The 17,472-nt window shown below is 46.2% G+C and overlaps 1 long non-coding RNA gene across 1 annotated transcript; it reads left to right on the top strand.

Annotated features, from left to right (window-relative positions):
• The first annotated feature begins 12,759 nt into the window (after positions 1-12,759).
• On the top strand, positions 12,760-17,261 carry LOC118712883. The gene is made up of 2 exons (XR_004986149.2): positions 12,760-16,755; positions 16,960-17,261. It is a non-coding gene; the product is annotated as an uncharacterized LOC118712883 (long non-coding RNA).
• The last annotated feature ends 211 nt before the right edge of the window (positions 17,262-17,472 follow it).

Below are 17,472 nucleotides of genomic sequence, written 5' to 3'. Positions count from 1 at the left end.
ATCTATTCTAATCTACATTTTCCCCTGACTTTATCAAAATCAAAACTTCAATACTGCTTGCAACTTAAAAAAATAAAATACACTAAAATAAATTATCCTCCAGGAGAGTTTGCAGGGATGTTTTATGGGGAGAAAGTAGGTCAGGAGCTCCTCGGCGAGTCTCCGAGGCAGGGATTCTTGCCAACGTGGCCCTTGGTGAGGGAGGAAGCCTCTCCCGGACGGGGACCGGGTCAGAAGAAAGAATGGTCTGCGCTCGGTCTGGACGCTGAGACTTTAAAGGCGTCACATGTTTGGTGCTTTTGTGTTCTTGTAAAAGTGACCAGGGAGATGGGACACTCGCAGCAGCTCTCCTGCGAGTTCCCTGGGTCTGACGCTCACGCCGGTGTCCCCCGGCTCTGGGCGCCGATGCCGGGCCGGGGCCCTCGGCAGGAGCCAGGCGAGGCTTTCCGAACCCTGCAGTACACAAGGTGGATGTGCCCCGCTTTGCTGGAAGGTGGTTTATTTTTATGAGCTGGACAGTACATGGATGAAGTCTTTTCAAAACAAACATCCAATCTGTTTATTTGTTTTTAAAAAAATCAACCAGATGAGATTTAGTAAGGGCTGCATTTTTTTTTAAGCAGACTTAGTGTTCCTGTTCTTTTTTAAAAAATTGATTCTTTCAAAAATCTTGAAAGAATGAAATGAAAACACTCCTGTTAGGGAACCAGATGGGACCCAGGACAGGGCAAATGCCAATCACAGCCACCAGTACCACAGTCCTTCTAATTTTGCTCTTTTTTAAATGTGCGTTGCGGGCGAGAAAGTGAGTGGTGCAGGATACTGCTGACTGCGTGGTTCTCGTCTTAATACATTTTCCAACCTTGAACCTGAGAATGTCAGAGGCTCGCATCTCTGGACACCCATCCGAGCAGTTATCTGCCGGTGGCCCGGCTCCTGAGGTGACGAGTGGGTGTCCCGGCGGGTGTGCTAACAGCAGCCGTGCCACGTAGCGCCCAGAGGTCGCCTCGCCTCGCTCCCTCCCGGGGATCCCTGGTCCCGGCTCAGCCTCCGATGAACTGTGAACTCGGGGCGTCCCGGGAAGTGGGGGCATCTGGGAGTCCACGGCAAACGGCAGACCTGGACATGGCACAAGCCCGGCTTTTAAAGTGAAAGCAGGGCCTTGGGGAAGGACCGCCTCGCCTTGCCTCGCTCCCAACGTGCTTACTGCGCTGGAAAACAAAGTAAGTGTTGTTTGTTTCTTTCTTAGTCACTCTGCTGCGTGTTTTCTCTTGCTCACATTATTAGACAACCAGTGTCTGACACATGCCAAGTGTAACCCTTCATCGGGAAGGAGGATAGAAAGTCTGTTCAATAGTTCGTGGCTCCTTTGATCTTTTCTGTCCTCCGGTAGCTAGCCTGCTGGCTCGCTTGTTAGAGATAGCAAGGGACTGAAAGGTTTTATCAGTGAGAAAACAAGTTGTTGTTGTGCTTTAATGGTTCAGGAACTCTGCCATTAATTAAATGATGGGGACACAGACAAGGCTTTTGACGTGCCAGGAGCACATCTAGCAAAAATAGTCCAGTCCCCGGATCCTGGTCTCCCCGGGAAGCAGGAGGAGTTGTGTGTACAAGACAAATACAGTGACTGCAGGAATGAGGTGGGAATGGCTTCTGGACAAGAGGCTGTAATTTAAAAACCAGACTGGTAGTTACAAAATAGTCACTGGCCTGTAAAGTGCAGCACGGAGTATACTCAATAATATTGTAATAATTGTGTTTGTGGTGTCAGACGAGTACTAGAATGATCAGGGGGGCACTTTATAAAATACGTGATTGTGTGACTACTATGCTGTACACTTGAAACTAATACAAAATAACACTGAATGTAAATATAATGGGAAAATAGCAACAACAACAAAGAAAAAGAAACAAAGAAAACTGGTCAGGGAATGGAAAGGAACTGAGAAATAGAAATTGTTTAATGATGTTTGTGGGGGGGAAAACAGATTTAGTAGGAAAATGCGATAAAGTGTATAAAGAACCTAACCCTGCCAACAGAAACTGAACTTTTCCTTCATGTTAGAAAGTTTCATGTCTTGTAGATTCATAGGAAATTGGTTTTCATGCCTTTTAGAAAATAATTAAGAGTCTTCATCACCTAGACGCCAGGGGTGGGGAACCCTTTTCCTGCCAAAGGCCATTTGGATATTTATAACATCATTCGAGGTCCGTACAGAATTATCAACTTAAAAATCAGCCCGCTGTATTTGGTCAAACTTTTAATTAACTCACCCCTATTGCCTTGCATGGCCTGTGGGCCAGACATTCCCCACCCTCTACCTGAACAGAAGATTCTGTGACTCCAGCCTAATTCTCACCCTTGGCCCTGCCTTCCATTTGTGCTTGTTTCTTATGCTGATCCTACCGCCACACATGTTGAAAGGCTTGGTACATTTTTAATACAAAGTTCTATGGTTTTGGTAGTACAGAACAAGTATAATTGCAGAGTGTTTTATGATCTGTAATGAAATTAGCCTTCCTTACAAAATGGGCTGTTTTTACTGTAGAATTTTCTTAACCGGTAACACTTTATAAGTAGAAGGACTCGGGGCCGCAGAGTGACAATGGGAGCAGAATCGGGGTATGGTACCGAGTCTAAACCTAGCTCCGAGTGCCGGGTGAATCTGGTGGGGCCTCGGTGCCAGGAGAATTCACATTTTGTCTCCCAAGTGGTGATCACAGACTCGGGGTGTCAGTATGTCATCTGAAACCTGCAAGCTCCTTATCTGGCTGTCTGTGAATTAATTCAGCAAACATCCTCAAGTGCCTTTGTCATATATCTCCTTGGCTCAGAGCTATAGTTTTTCACTGTTAAATTTACAGAGATTTGGTTTATAAATTAAAGGCCGAGAGCAGTGCGAAACAAGAGTGAATGAGCCGAGCATCACCATCAAAGCGACTGGGTAAGGTTGGTGCCAAGTGAGCAGGGCTGTCCCTACCTGAGCTGCCCTCCTAATTAAAGGGAAGGTGGCTGCCATCTGTCTTCTCTCATTCAAGGCTGCAGGGGGCCTGGTGTGGAGGGAAGCACCCCCTTTTCTTTATTCCCCTCGCCCCACTCTTTTTGTACAGGCTGCTTTCTCCCTAGTCAGTGACCCAGAAGGCCAGTGGTGACCTGCCTGTCTCAGAATGAATAGTATCGTAAGCATGCGAGGCACTTACTCGCTAAGAAAGTGTATAACACCCACTGATCCGTTTAGAATGCCGCTTGAATTATGTCTGAGAGTACTGTAGTCTCTGTCATGGTGTCTTTGCCCCTTTGTTACCGAGGGCATTTCTGGCAGGAAAAGTGGGGAGTTTTTACTTTTATTGATTTCGCTTTTACGTGAAGAAAAATTTGCACTCCAGTGGGCATAATCAGAAGATGGCGGCACAAAGCCATCCATGTGGGGATGTAGGAATATTATTCTTACCAACGTCAAGGGCACGTGGAAATGGTGACGTGTACGTGCCATCTCGAGGGAAATGGTGGACGAGGATGTTAACAGATGTCTAAGTTGGTCTGTGGCTGCTTCTTGGACTAATTATTAAAGCAGTTAACACTGTTTATCTTCACTTGAGCAATAATAAGCCTTTTGGGAGAATTAAGTTAGTTTGGGCTCATGGCTTAATTTGAAACGTGAAAGTGCTCTTAACACAAAAGGACTGCACTTTCTTGCCTCAGTTTCCATCTCTTCAAGTGGAAGAAATGTGTGCTGGCTTTAGATGTATTTAAGAAAATAAGAAGTAATGTTTTCTGTTTTCGATTAAAACTTTCATTATAAATGGAACATTCTGAAGTTTTTGGTTTTTGGTTTTTTTTAAAATATATTTTATTGAATTTTTACAGAGAGGAAGGGAGAGGGATAGAAAGTTAGAAACGTGGATGAGAGAGAAACATCAACCAGCTGCCTCTTGCACACCCCCTACCGGGGATGTGCCCCCAACCAATGTACATGCCCTCGACCGGAATCGAACCCGGGACCTTTCAGTCCGCAGACCGACACTTTACCACTGAGCCAAACCGGCTTCGGCAGTTTTTGGTTATTTTAGTTTTTTGTTTTGTTTGTTTTTTTGTTTTGTTTTTTTTTAGTTTTTATCTGCTCAAGCAGAGTGTCAGTGTCATCTAAAAAGATTTGGCCCTTACTGCTTCCTTCCCTCCCCTCCACCCCCCACCAGGAAGTAGATAAGACTTCCCAGAATATACTGGTTTTCAGAATTCTTTATGACATGGAAATGTGGTGCTTCTTAAACCCACACAGTAGGGTTGGAAAGCCCAAATGTGAGAGTCATGTCTGTAATTTTACTTAGAGTTCTTTCAGTTTTGTCATCAACTTGCGATGAGCTTTGTTGGAAATGCAGATGCGCTCTGCAGTTGAGCCTGGGGAGAGCAGTGTGCAGGTTCTGGCCACGCTGACGTCGGCTTCCCTGATTGGATAACGCCAGGAGAGTGGGTTGTTTCTGTGATTGGATAACGCCAGGAGAGTGGATTGTTTCTGTGATTGGATAACGCCAGGAGAGTGGGTTGTTTCTGTGATTAGATAACTCCAGGAAAGTGGATCGCGTCCTGACCACTGAAGGGTGCGTGCGCAGTGACATTGTTGAGTTAATTCAGCAGTTAATTAACAAGCAGGTGTTTTTGGCTTCTTCGTGCACTAATTTTATCGAGTCAGCTAGGTACTTCCATAACAACCCTTTTAAGGTGTGATTTAAACTAATTTGGTCTTACCCACCAGTGTTTACCTCAGGGGGTGCTAAATAAGCGAATTAAAAGAAGCACATCTCAACAGTGTGACTCCAGTGCTGCCACAGCCAGGTGGCTTGGTTGGTTGGACCAAAAGGTTGCGGATTTGATTCCAGGGCAGGGACATACCTAGGTTTCGGGTTCCTTCCCCAGTTGGGGCACATGTGGGAGGCAAACAATTGATGTCTGTCTGTCTCTCTCTCTCTCATCAATAAGAACATATCCTTGTTTGAGGATTTTCTTTTTTTTAAGTGGGGCTCTGATGTCCTATGATCCTTTTTAACTCACATAGCAGAAGACACACAGACATGGTGGCCTCTGGAAGTGCTGTGCTAGCTGGGAAGGGCAGAATTTTCCACTGCAGGGACGCCGATGTGTGCCAAGGACACTTGAGAACTTGCAGTGTGCCGTTGCCTCCAGGGCCTCCCATCCTGTTTGCACTGTCCGCAGTAGCAGAAACTCCGAAATATGTGAGGGAGGGGAAGAGTCATGAGGTAGGTCTGATGAATAGGATTATGATCAAATAACTGACCTGAGTCATTGATTCCGGTAAACATTTACTGAGCCACGCTTTGCATCCCAGTAGTAAGCACTGCAGGTTCAAAAAGGAGCTCACGGGGACCTGGCCCTTCAGGGAGACACAGTGGGGTGGGACCAACGACCTACAAAGAGGCGACAGGACAGGCTGACAAGCGCAGTCACAGAGGCGCCTCGCTCCTAGAGCCCAGGGGGAGCTAAAATGAAATGTGATGGAAAACGAGCATTGTTACCCTCAGGATTTGTAAAGTGGCTTACGTAATAGAATTTGGGAAATGAAAGCCCTGAAAAATCTCTTCTATTTTAAGAATGAGGAGATTGGAATTTATTTCCGAAATTCTTTAATTCTCAGCCAGTTTAAAGCCTTCTGAGAAAAAGCATTCATCCTAATGGACATCTTTTTTAATTTTTTAATATATATTTTTTTAATCAAAAGAGGTTGTGGCTATATAAAAGGTGAGGTCTAAGAAAGGTTTGGGACCTTATTAGAAAACAGTTTTCTCCAAAGGGTATTTTTGAAGAGTGATACTTATTTCTGTATTAAAATTGAGTACTTTACCGAAACCGGTTTGGCTCAGTGGATAGAGTGTTGGCCTGCGGATTGAAAGGTCCCAGGTTCGATTCCGGTTAAGGGCATGTACCTTGGTTGCGGGCACATCCCCAGTAGGAGGTGTGCAGGAGGCAGCTGATCGATGATTCTCTTTCATCAATGTTTCTGACCCTCTCTCTTTCTCTCTGTAAAAAGTCAATAAAATATATATTTTTTAAAATTGAGTACTTTACGTGTACTAACTACACCAAAGTATCCTGTTTATTGCTGAGAATAGCTGTGGGGCTCATAGGAGGCAGCAGACGTGGAGCTGGCCTGCCTCTGTACGTGCTGCTTCATTTCACGGGCACGGAGACAGGACTTCTGTCCCGCAGCCCTCGAGGGCCTTCCGTGGGGATGAGTTCCCTGAACAGTGACCCGTGACACGGCGCTCATCGCCAGGCCCTGTTCCCGGAGCCGCTCAGAAGCCACGCTGAGTGGCCGCGGGGCCTGGGCACTGCCTCCTCAGCAGCGCCCTGTCGTCGTGTGCAGTCAGCACCGTCTCCGGGTGCTTTCCCCAGCGCGGCAGTGAAGGCCTGGCCAGGAGGCTGCCCTCAGGGAGCGCGGAGCTAAGGGTCTGTGCCCAGATGGAAACAGGATAAATGCAGAGAGAGGAAACGGATTAACGCAGGGAGAGAAATACACGAAACACACTACACGTTTGTAGAAAAGGAAGGTTCCCCGTGGCTGGGCGGTTAAGAGGGTTTGGTAGATTAAGGAGCATCTGAGCCGGACATTGCAAGAAAGGTTGTGTGGACCATGAGGACGTGTAGGGAGAGTGTCCCGGTCCGAGGGAAGCGAGCAGAGGCAGAGGCTGAGGTGGGGATGGGAAATACCGGTGTACAAAGTGGGCAGTGGCCAGTTTGTTGTTGCTGGGCAGCAGTGTGTGTCAACGCATCTACTGAGAAGATAAGGTAGCAGAGGTCTGTGGAGGCCAGATCCGGGGGGGCCTTGAACATCATATGACTAAACACTGAAACTGAGCCCTGAGTCCCTGGAAGCAGGTGAGGAATCTGGTCAGGAGGGAGACAGCGGGTCTTCCCTGTAGAAGCCGGGTGACCTGGGCAGTGAGAAAGCCAGAGCCAGGAGCTCCTTAGGGCTATCAAGATCGTCCTGGCAGGACATTTGAGGAAGGCCTGAATGAGGGGCGACAGAAAACTAGATAGATTCAAGAGGTGGAATTTAGGGACTGCCTGGATAATGGGGGCTGGCTTTGGGGGGCAGGAAGTGGAGGGGAGAGATGGAAGCAAAAAATAATGAATGGAATTTTGAACTCATTACCATTTACTACTTCTATGCCCTTTGCCAGCATTTCACATATGTTATCTCACTCAGTCTTACTCTCATCCCGTAAGGTTGGTATGTCTGTCCTTATTTCAGAGATGAGAAGACTAAGGCTCAGAGAAAGATTTGTCTAACGGTGTGGAGCTAACAGGCTGACGAACAGGGCTTGCAGGCACCCGGTTTCCCCTCCTGTGCTCTCCCTGCTGAACTAGGTTTGGAAGAAAGAGATCTCTGTCTGTTCTGTACGTACTCCGTTCAGGTGCCGGAAGCTGTCCATCTGGACTGGAGATGTGGAACCCAAATCTAAAAGGCAAATAGGAGGGTCAGAGATAGGGGTTTATGAATCAACTGCTTGTTCATTTATTCAGCAAACCCTTGCCGAGGGTCCTTCAGGCCCACATGGCTGTGGCAGTACAGTGTGCCCCTACTCCCTGGGGAGGAGGCCCCGTGCTGTTGGTGAGGGTAACGCAGGGGGAGGGGCCGGTTTGTAAGGAAACTCCTGCCCAGGGCACTTCACCGAGCCTGGGGACAGGGAACATCTCCAAAGGAAGTTGTAGGACCGCACACGGCACTCAGACGATGCATGCCGAGATAAAAGGTGAGACGGGGAACGTGGTAAGATGCGGAGGCAGGAGAGCAGCTGGGTAGACCTGGGACACACGAAATCGTGAGGCTGGGATGGAGGGACAGTCGCAGGGAGATGAGGCTAAGCAGCGCTCTCCGGCCGGTGTGCCGCAAGCACTTTTAGAACATGCTCACCTGACTACTTAGGCAGGGGCGCTGACCTCTTTGCCCTTAGATTGCCACATTGAACATGACAACGGCCAGCACAATAGCCATCCAATGCGAATGAATCGAAATCGAACCCATTTTTTTTTTTTTTGTCAGATTGCCAAAAAAATATAACATGTTGTTTGGTGGCCGCAGAATTTTGGTAATTAGTTTGTGTGCCATGAGATGGAAAAGGTCAGAGGTGACCGGGCTGGAGAGGCAGGCAGCAGCTTCTCGGGGGAGGCCTCGGGAGCCGTGTTGGGGCACCTGGCCATTTCCTTCAGGACATGGGGAGGCATTGGTGAACTTACCCGCCGGGCCGCGTGATCAGACTTACTTTTGGAAAGGATGTAGATGTGTTGGCATTTGGGGATTTGTTGGATGTGGAAGAAGAGGGGGAGAGAGGAATAAAAGGCAACATGTAAGTTTCTGACTGAGTTGTTGCTGGTCCTCCACTTGGGGCACAGTGGGAGTTGGAGTTTGGGGTTTATTGGGGTTATTGATTTGGGCTGCCCTAATGTCCTAAGTACTTAGTACAGGGAGCTGCAGGGTAGGGTTGCAGTCAGAGAGAGGAGGTGCCAAATTCGTGGCTGCGGAAGTGCTGTGGTCACACGGCCAAGAAAGGACCAGGCACTGGGAGTGGCGAGTGCGGAGGAGGGGACAGGCTGGCCGTGGGGCTTTCCAGCCCAGTGACTCTGGTGGCCATCTCACTTGCCAAAAGTCATGTAACAACGTGATCAAGGAGTGTCGTGTGTAGTTCCTTGTCCAACAGTTTGGGGTGTGTTCTGGGGAAGAAGGTAGCGAACCTCTTTGTGTATGTCCCTTTGTTCTCCGAGGGAATAACCAGCAAAGCGGCCATTTCCCGGCCTCCCGTGTGCCAGGCCCCTTGCTTTAAGTGCTTTACAAACATAATCTCATGGGGCCTTCTCAGCGCTATCACCCCATTTCACATGAAGGACAGCGGTGATTAGAGAGTTAGGTAACGTTGCCAAGGTAAGTGGCAGAGCAGGGCTTAAACCTCATCTTAAGAATGCCCACAGGTGCTCTCAGTCACTCTGCTGTGCCCGTGCGGTGCCTCCCTGGGCCCTCTACTCTTCCCAGCCAGACTACAAGCTCCGGGAGGATAGGAACTTTTTTCCACTTCATCAACGTATTTCAGCACCTACTAAGTGCAGGATCTGGCACGTAGTAGGTGCTTACTGCATCTGTGTTGAGTGACTGACAGGCTCACTGTGCTCTCTGTGATCACTACCAGGCAGCAGGGGGGCCAGCGAGAGAGGGCACCAACCTGCAAGGGTACTTTAGACTCAGGTGGCTTAGCCCTCAGGCGCCTGCCTTTCTCTGCCGTGCTCCAGGACGAGCATATCAGCCTGGCTTCAGGCAGGTGCTGTGTGACTCTGTCAGTGAATTTCCTTCCCCAGAGATACCCAGGTGTGCATCCCTAGGATTAGCACCCAAGGCTGCTCTGTTATAGCTTGGACTCTACACTGGTCTAGGACAGCATCTGAACAATACTGGTGCTTTCTAAGGAAAACATCCAATGATGCATTGTAAAAAACATTCCTAAAGTTTTCTGTTTCTTTCATTATCCCATCTCCTCTCTGTTTCTCTCTGTGTGTCTTTCTCTCCGTGTGCATGTGCACACACACACACCCCTTAGTTTGTCACCTGTCTCATAAATACTCTCATTTCTTTTTTAATGAAATACATGGTGGTACATGAAAAGCCAGTTTGTAAACTGAAACTGCTTTATTTAGATTTATGCTAGAGGCCTTTGGCATGGCCTGCAGGGATTGGGCCGAAACAGGCAGTCCAATGCCATCTGCCACTCCTGCCTGCGGCTCCTGCTCATCCTGGCCCTGCTGCACCTGCTGTGGGCTCGAGCCCAGTCAGTCTGTCACCCGTAGATCAGCTGAGCAGCACTCCTGCTGTGGGGAGTGCATGGACCACCAGAGGGCAGCTCCTGTGTTGAGTGTCTGCCCCTCGCGGTCAGTGTGCATCATAGCGACCGGCCATCCAGTCATTCAGTCGCTTAGGCTTTAATATATATAGGTTTTGCCTCATTTTTGTCAAAGTTTAATTCATTTCATTTGATTCTCATAATTGGAAACTAGATAGTGTATTCAGCATCATTATATAAGCTTATTTTCCCTATTGAGAATAGTAAATTATGATGACGTGGACCAAAAAATAGAAATCAGAGCTTTTTGGTGTTCAGTGCCTAAACTTATAGTCTTGCCTTTAATTGTGAAGATATGTGATGATCTCTGAAGACCTTAAGTAAGTAGCATGCATTTTCTTTTTTTCTTTGTAAAAAAAAAATGGCATGGTCTACAAGAGTCAGCTCTGGGCTCATAGTGTTTCATAAAATATACAGGTCTGTGTACATACTTATTCTGTGAGCCTATGCCTTTTCTAATATTTTTCACCTAAGATGATGTTGAATAGCTAGAAGCTCCATTGTTATTGGTGTGTAATAAGCCTTAGAATGTATATCCAAACCCAGGCCATGCAGGAGCAAAGAGCCACTCAGTAAAACTCATTAGCGACCTGCTTTGTGGCAGTCTGAGCATCCTCTTCATTTTGGAAAGCCTCAGAGCAGGGCAGTTTATGCTTGGGAACTACCAGTCAAAATAGCAAAACAGAGACAAGAATGTCATTTTTCAAAATTTAAATGGGGAAGACTGGTGCATACATTAAAACAGAGCACAGGTGGAGGTGGGTGGGATATCGATAGTGTCAAAGACAAAATAAAACAAACAGCACAGGAGCAATAAAATTAATAGCTTTGGAAAATTTACTTCCCACCATTCTCAAAATCAGAATTTTTGCTCTTGCAGATGGCACTGGAATGTGTCATGGGCACTCCTTTTTTCCGACTATTATGAACTGTTTGTTCATTTTTCTAGTAAGAAGGAAGGAAACGGTCTCCTTGAAGAGTTCATTGGAAATTCAGAGTATTTATTTTAGGATGCGGTGAAGGCTGATCTGAAAGCGCAGTGGTTAATGTGAGCGGCCAGGCGGCAGCCCCGGGCAGTAAGCCTGGCCGGCACGTCTTCGCCGTGATGGAGAAACGGTGTTGCGTTCATTGTAATTCTTTCATCCCCTTCCTTGCCAAGCCCCATGGCTTCTGTTGTAACATGTGGCGACTTCTCCCTTGGAGACTAACTCAGTCCAAGTTACCATAATATTTAGGACCAGCTACAAAGGCATTTCTTTACCTAAGCCCCTGCCAAATCTCAACCCAACCAGCTTCTCCTTCCTGGCCACTTCATTAGAACCAGCTCTCATTTGAAAAGGACAAGAAGTGCGCAGGCCTCTTTGTCTTATGCCTGTTCAAACAGATAAATGCACAAGGCATCTCATGCCTACGGTTGCTTTGAGCTCTTCACTTGCTTCCAGAATAGTCTGTGCTAGTATGTTCATTTTAAGAGTGGCATCTTAGATGTTCTAGAAAGAGGAAGGGAGGTTCTGAGTCTACCTACAACAGACTGTCTGCTATTAGTGCTGATGGAGAAAGAAAGAGTGACTCTAAGACCACCTTCCCGCTGCGGCTCTGAGCTTCTGGGCAAGCCCGGGCTCCAGGGGTCCGAGGCCCGCGGGGCCGGGAGATGTTCTCGTCCCTGGCGGCCTTGGATCGTCTACCTGCTAAACACATCACATAAAACAAGTAACGTCAATCCTTAAGAAAGAAGGCCTAGCAAAATAGGAAAAAGGTTGCTAATGAATTTGTTCTGACCTGTAAATCTGGCCACTTTCCTCTTGGCATTTGATCCATGCACCACATACCTGTTTCATTCATCCTTGTTATATAATTACTTGTTAAAGTAATTATATCCCATAACCAGCTTTGTTAGTGTACATTAATTTGTTCATATTTTTTAGCAAGATTTACTTCCCTTCACTGCTTACTTATTGGTTTGAAGTCTGACTTTCAACGCAATTTATTTTTATGGGTTGTATTTCTGTCTTTTTAATTTGTTGATTATTTGATACATAGGAAAGGTTATATCTAACATATAAGTAAGCACTAAAGCACAATCAAAACAAAACGTGCTCTAGTGAGCCACCACCCAATTGAACAGTTAGACAATTATCATACTTTTGGATTTCTTTGTAGGACTTTGTTTCTGTCATTCTCCAACTTCCTCACAATTCTGAAATTGTGTTTATAATTCTCTTGACTTTTCAAGCAAATATATTTTATCACATAAATGTGCATTGCTAAAAGTATTTTTATTTATTTTATTTGGGACCTGGTACTGAGGTCAGTCCCCTTGCTGGGATTTGAACCTGAGACTCTCTAGTCTTCAGGCTGACACTCCACCACTGAGCCAAACCATCCAGGGTGCTAAAGGTATTTTTAGACACATAAAATTTGTGTCACACTTCATGTGGCTTTCTGCAGTTTGTTTTTCCTTCATGTTATGTTTGTAAAATGCATCCATGTGGTTGGGGATATAACTGCACTTCCTTTGCATATCTAACCTAATATTAGAGTAATATGCAAATTAACCATCACTCCACTACACAAGCCACGCCCACAAGCCACACCCACCAGCCGATCAGAGCGAGTATGCAAATTAAACCAACAAAGATGGCGGTTAATTTGCATACACTGAGGGAGGGAGGAGTGAAGACTAAAGACGGAATAGAAGGAAGAGGGAGGGAAAGTAGAAAGCAAGGCTGCTGTGGCTGCTGGAGGGAAAGCACTGGCAGCCCATGTAGTCAGGGCAGGGCTAGGTGTGCAGCGGTGCCTTGTGCGACCATGGAGTGAAGCCCACCAGAAGTCTTGCAGGAATATTCTAGGGTGTTGCTGTAAAACTCCAGTCATTGTGACTGTATCACAGTTACCCATTGTCTTGTTTATGGGGGAGGGAGGAAGCAGTTCTGCCTTAGACATGGCGACACTGAGATGGCTGTTAGGGCTCAGTGCAGGCGTCGAGCAGACAGGTGGCTGTGTAAGCCTGCCGTTTGGGAGACAGGTCTGGGATGGAGATGACGGCATGTGGACCGCATCTAAAGCATCGTATCTCCCGCCACTTCTAGCATGCTATTTAACCCAGCCACTGAGATACTTATTTTTAAAATATTATTTCTTAAAGTTCTATATTTGTTTTTGTTGCTGAAGTGTGACTTGTAAAAGAATAAGTGACAATAATATGAGCTTCCTAGAAAATAAAGGGAAAGTGGTTTGTAAACCCTAAAGGGCTATAAAAAGGTTTAAGTATTATTATGTTAGTAACTCTCTCTGGGATTTTCATGAGGTCCAAATAAAACTGTATATATAAATTAAAAATGAAAACATGTACACTCAATTATTATATTTGGCTTTAGTACCTGGTTAACTTTTAGCTAATAGCTAATGCTCACTGGGTGCTTACTTTACGTGAATTAACCACCTAATTAATCTTCACAACAGCCTGTGACTGGTAGATACTACTTATTCATATTTTACAGACAAAAAAACAAACAAAACTAAAATGCTAAAGTGATAGACCCAGGACTTGAATCCACCGAGTTGGCGCCTAAAAGCTGTGCTCTTAGCTGTTCTGTGGATCTTCCCCATTTTAAATGGCAGATCTTACCCAGTGTCTTCCACTTCAAGTTTTAAAAAATGTTAGGGCCACCTTGAACCCAACCACAAAACAGCACTCCAGGCATTGGGACCTGGCAAAGGGCCTTGTCTCTACTGACTTAGTTTCACACTGAACTGTCCTCAGACCTCACAGGGCACTGACCTCCCACCAAGTGCCCACTCTGTACTCATTGCAAATGCCATCTACTTGATGTAAGTTATTTGCCTGAAGCCACCCAATGAGTCAGTAGCGGGCCAGGGACTGGAATCTGGGTCTCTTGCCTTTCAAACACCACATTTGTTTGGTGTTAATAAAACCATATTTCTCCAGGGGATCTGGCAGAAATTTGAAAGTGCTCAATTTTACTGCAGTAAATACTAAGAATCCCTTTTTAAAGCAAAGAAGCCAAGCCCCAGCCTTGGAAAACACAATTTGTCCTGAGGGCCTTTGACAAGCTCACTTTGGCACCAGGATCAGATCCTAGATCAGTCGGCCTTGCTTGGTTCCATCTCCTGCTGGGGCTGCTGGGAGCTGCAGCAAGACCTGGAAACACTCTTGCAGATGACACTGGAATATGTCAGTCCTCCCCACCGTCAGCAGGCCCCAGCTGATGGTCCTCACATTCCTGGGACACTGGTGACACAGGTCAGGACCCAGGTGAACGAGCCAGGCTGTCAGAATTGACACCTCTCTGCCTGTGTGCTGTGTGTCGTGACGTGCAGTTTAGCTTCCGGTGTTTGTGGAAGGTGTTTGCCTGATTTCCTGAGCCACACCAGTCGAGGAGAAGATGCAGGCGTGCAGGAGGAGAAGGGAGAAGAAAAGAGAGTATGGACTGCTTGCGTGCAGGGAGTGGTTTATTACTTTGTCATCTTAATTATTCTGGGCATATTGTGGACCCTCGGCTAACAACGTGATTAAGAAATTTAACTGATCAAAATGTTTTAGAAAGCCGAATTTCCGATCTCAATCGACTGTGCTCCGGCCGGAACTGAGTTTGAATGTATTTTTCAGAAGGCAGGTTATCACGGAAGACCCGTATGAAGGCGCACAAGGGCATGCTTTGATCTTTTTAATACTCACAGTTCCCAGGACGATGGCATTCATGTCCATCTCTGCCTCGACAGCCGGGCTTTAGGCAAAAGCCCGTCGTGGCAAACACGGACCAGATTGGGGCTGCACTCAGCTCAGCAGGTTAAGCTTCATGTCAGTAACGGTTCCTAGACAAGATGCTTCAAAACCACGAGGATCTCTCTGGAGTTTTCTTTCCCTTAGAAGAAGTCTGTGTTCCCACTTTCTCTGCGGTGCGCGTGATGGCTGCAGCCAGCCAGCCTGTGAGCCCTGGTCTGCGGTGCAGCTCTGTCAGCCATGGGCCGTGTGAGCAGGGCAAGTCCTCCTCTGCCCTGTGTGGGTGGCGATGCCCAGTGTAGGGTACGTTGCGTGAGGAAGAGCACCTTGACGCTCTCCCTACAGCTGGGCGATCGATCGGGGGGACCCTCTTGGTGACACACCTGCCTTCCTGGTCCTCCGCTCTGAGGTCCTCCTCCGACCCAGTGCTCTGCTTCGTCACCAGGAAGCTGCATGCTGACGTGGGTGGTAACAATGAGAAGACTCGCCTGAGAACTAGTTCTTTTCCACATGTATGCCCACGGTTAAAATCAAGGCTCTGTGTCTCTAGGACACGAACAAACAGAAATACCAGACCTTTATCACTGTTCTTAAACGGAGAGAGGCGTAGCCTGTTCTGACACACAGAGGACGCGGAAGGTCAGTCACAGGAGTGCCTGCTTGCATGCTGGCTGGCGTATGAGTAAAACATGGAAGATCAAGGAGCAGTATCCTCATTGCTCTGCCTCTGAGTCATAAACAGTTGTTTAAATTTAATGTTAAAAGATTGCTGGGGGTTATCTTGAGATTTATGAGATAATGGTTACAAAGAATTTTCAGTTCTACAAATGAGTATTCTGATGAAACTCTGAAAGTCTTTGCATTTTCTAAAACTAGTGCAGGTGTTGCTGCAACACTTTTTCCTTTCCTTCCTCTTCTTACGACTTGTCTCTTCTCTCCACTCTCCTGCCCTCCTGCCCTCCATCCACAGTGTTTATACAGCCCAGACATCAGTCCTTCCTCCGTGGAAGCTGCAGGACAGTGGGCGAAAAGGGTGGCTTGCAAAGGCGAGGATGTGCTATGAGGGAAACGAACATGTACAGTAAAGAATCTGAATTAAACCTGGTGTTAACTCTGTGTGTACATATTCAGAAACTAAGGGTAACAACAGAAGGTAGATTTATGAGCATACAGACTTTGGTTTTTACAAAGCTGTCTAGTACAGAGTCACTCTTAGAGATTAGTGTCATGACATATGTAAATAGTAGATAGGTAGGAGGGAGGGAGGGATTTTCCTAACAAGCTGAAATGCCGATCTGTAAAAAGCTAATTTCTCACATGAGTGTTTTAGGGTTGATGGTGACTCTTGGCTGAGTTCTGATAAACCAGAGGAGAAAGCTTTTTATGTTATTATTATTTTTTTTTTAACAAATAAGGTTTGATATACATGATATACATAATATACATATTCTCTTAGAAGAAGTTGCTATGTTCCCATTTTCAGAAGAACTAGAAAAGGGAGAGCTCATTTCTGTGTTTACAGTGCTTATCTGTTCCTAAAGAAGATGTATGGAAAAGTCTCATCATTGTCCTCACACTGAAAACAGGAATCAGGCCTGCTGTGTGTGCCGCACTCAGTGGACAGGAGGGTGTGGGTGTAAGGAAGGCCACTTTCCCTGCTGAGGACAGCCCCCTGGCTGGCCAGTCTGCCTGCGCAGGAGTGACTGCAACCACGATAGCCCTGCACAGCAGGAGCCGCTGGGCCCAGGGCTTTCCCTGTCTGCTGTCCCCTGGAGGGAGGGCTGTGGTCTCAGCTCTCAGGTCCTCACCACTAGATCAAGCAAACGCAATGCCTTCTGTTCAGGGAACATGGCTGGTGTCTCAGGTCTCGGGATCTGGGTCGAGTCCCCCAGGGAACAACTCTTGTCTCTCGTGTTTTTGGCCCTTCTGACTAAAAGCAGCCAGGGCCTTTAAGCAGAGGAGGAAATTCAAGCAGAAATCTGCCACAGCTGGAAATTATCTTTAAAATGACCTTGCCTTATTAGAAAACTAGTTCATTGAAAGTTTGTTCACATTTGCGCTTGATCCAATGTTTAAATGATTTAAAAATAAAAGACTCATTTTGTAAGGTGACCAGACATCCCACTTTTGGCGGGACAGTTCCGATTTTTAACAATTTGTCCCGCGTCCTGCAGCGTTTTAAAAAAAGTCCTGATTTTTGGAAAGATTCTTTAAAATCTTTTGGACTCTTTAAAAATGCCATGGGTCATGGGACAAATTGTTAAAAATCAGAACTGTCCCACCGCCAAAAGCGGGACATCTGGTCACCTTAGTTAACAGTTCACGCCACTGTCATAACCGTAAAGTTCTGGGATCTTTTGTGAACAAATGAAGTACGGTGCCTTCTTTATGACATAATTAAATCTAGACCCCAGTGATATGGGGCACCTACTAAATACCCAGATGGGCACAGTGTTCGCCTTGAAGTGAAGACATGCGTAGAATTTTAATCACATCATGATTTATTTTTGCTCTTTTAAATACCACCTTTTCGATAGTTGCTTCTGAATGAATGACTAATTATTTACTGTGATTTATAACTAGGAATTTGAACGTTAAAAAATTCTAATCAAGATCCACATGGAAAAAAAATTCTCTCGTTTCTCATGCCTTACATAAGGATAAAAACAAATTGTTTTCTTTTGAAAACTTAACAGTTTGAAAAGTCCCATCAGTCTCATCTTGAAAAGTTTAAGAAATCAGTTCAGAGGAAACTTAATTATAGTTCTTAACCTATAAAAAAAAAAAAAGCTCCTATAAAATAAAAACAAGGGTAGGGCTAGAAT

The sequence above is a fragment of the Pipistrellus kuhlii genome, unplaced genomic scaffold, assembly GCF_014108245.1.
Source record: "Pipistrellus kuhlii isolate mPipKuh1 unplaced genomic scaffold, mPipKuh1.p scaffold_m20_p_10, whole genome shotgun sequence".
NCBI classification, from domain to species: domain Eukaryota; kingdom Metazoa; phylum Chordata; class Mammalia; order Chiroptera; family Vespertilionidae; genus Pipistrellus; species Pipistrellus kuhlii.
This window is presented reverse-complemented; position numbering and strand designations above follow the sequence as displayed.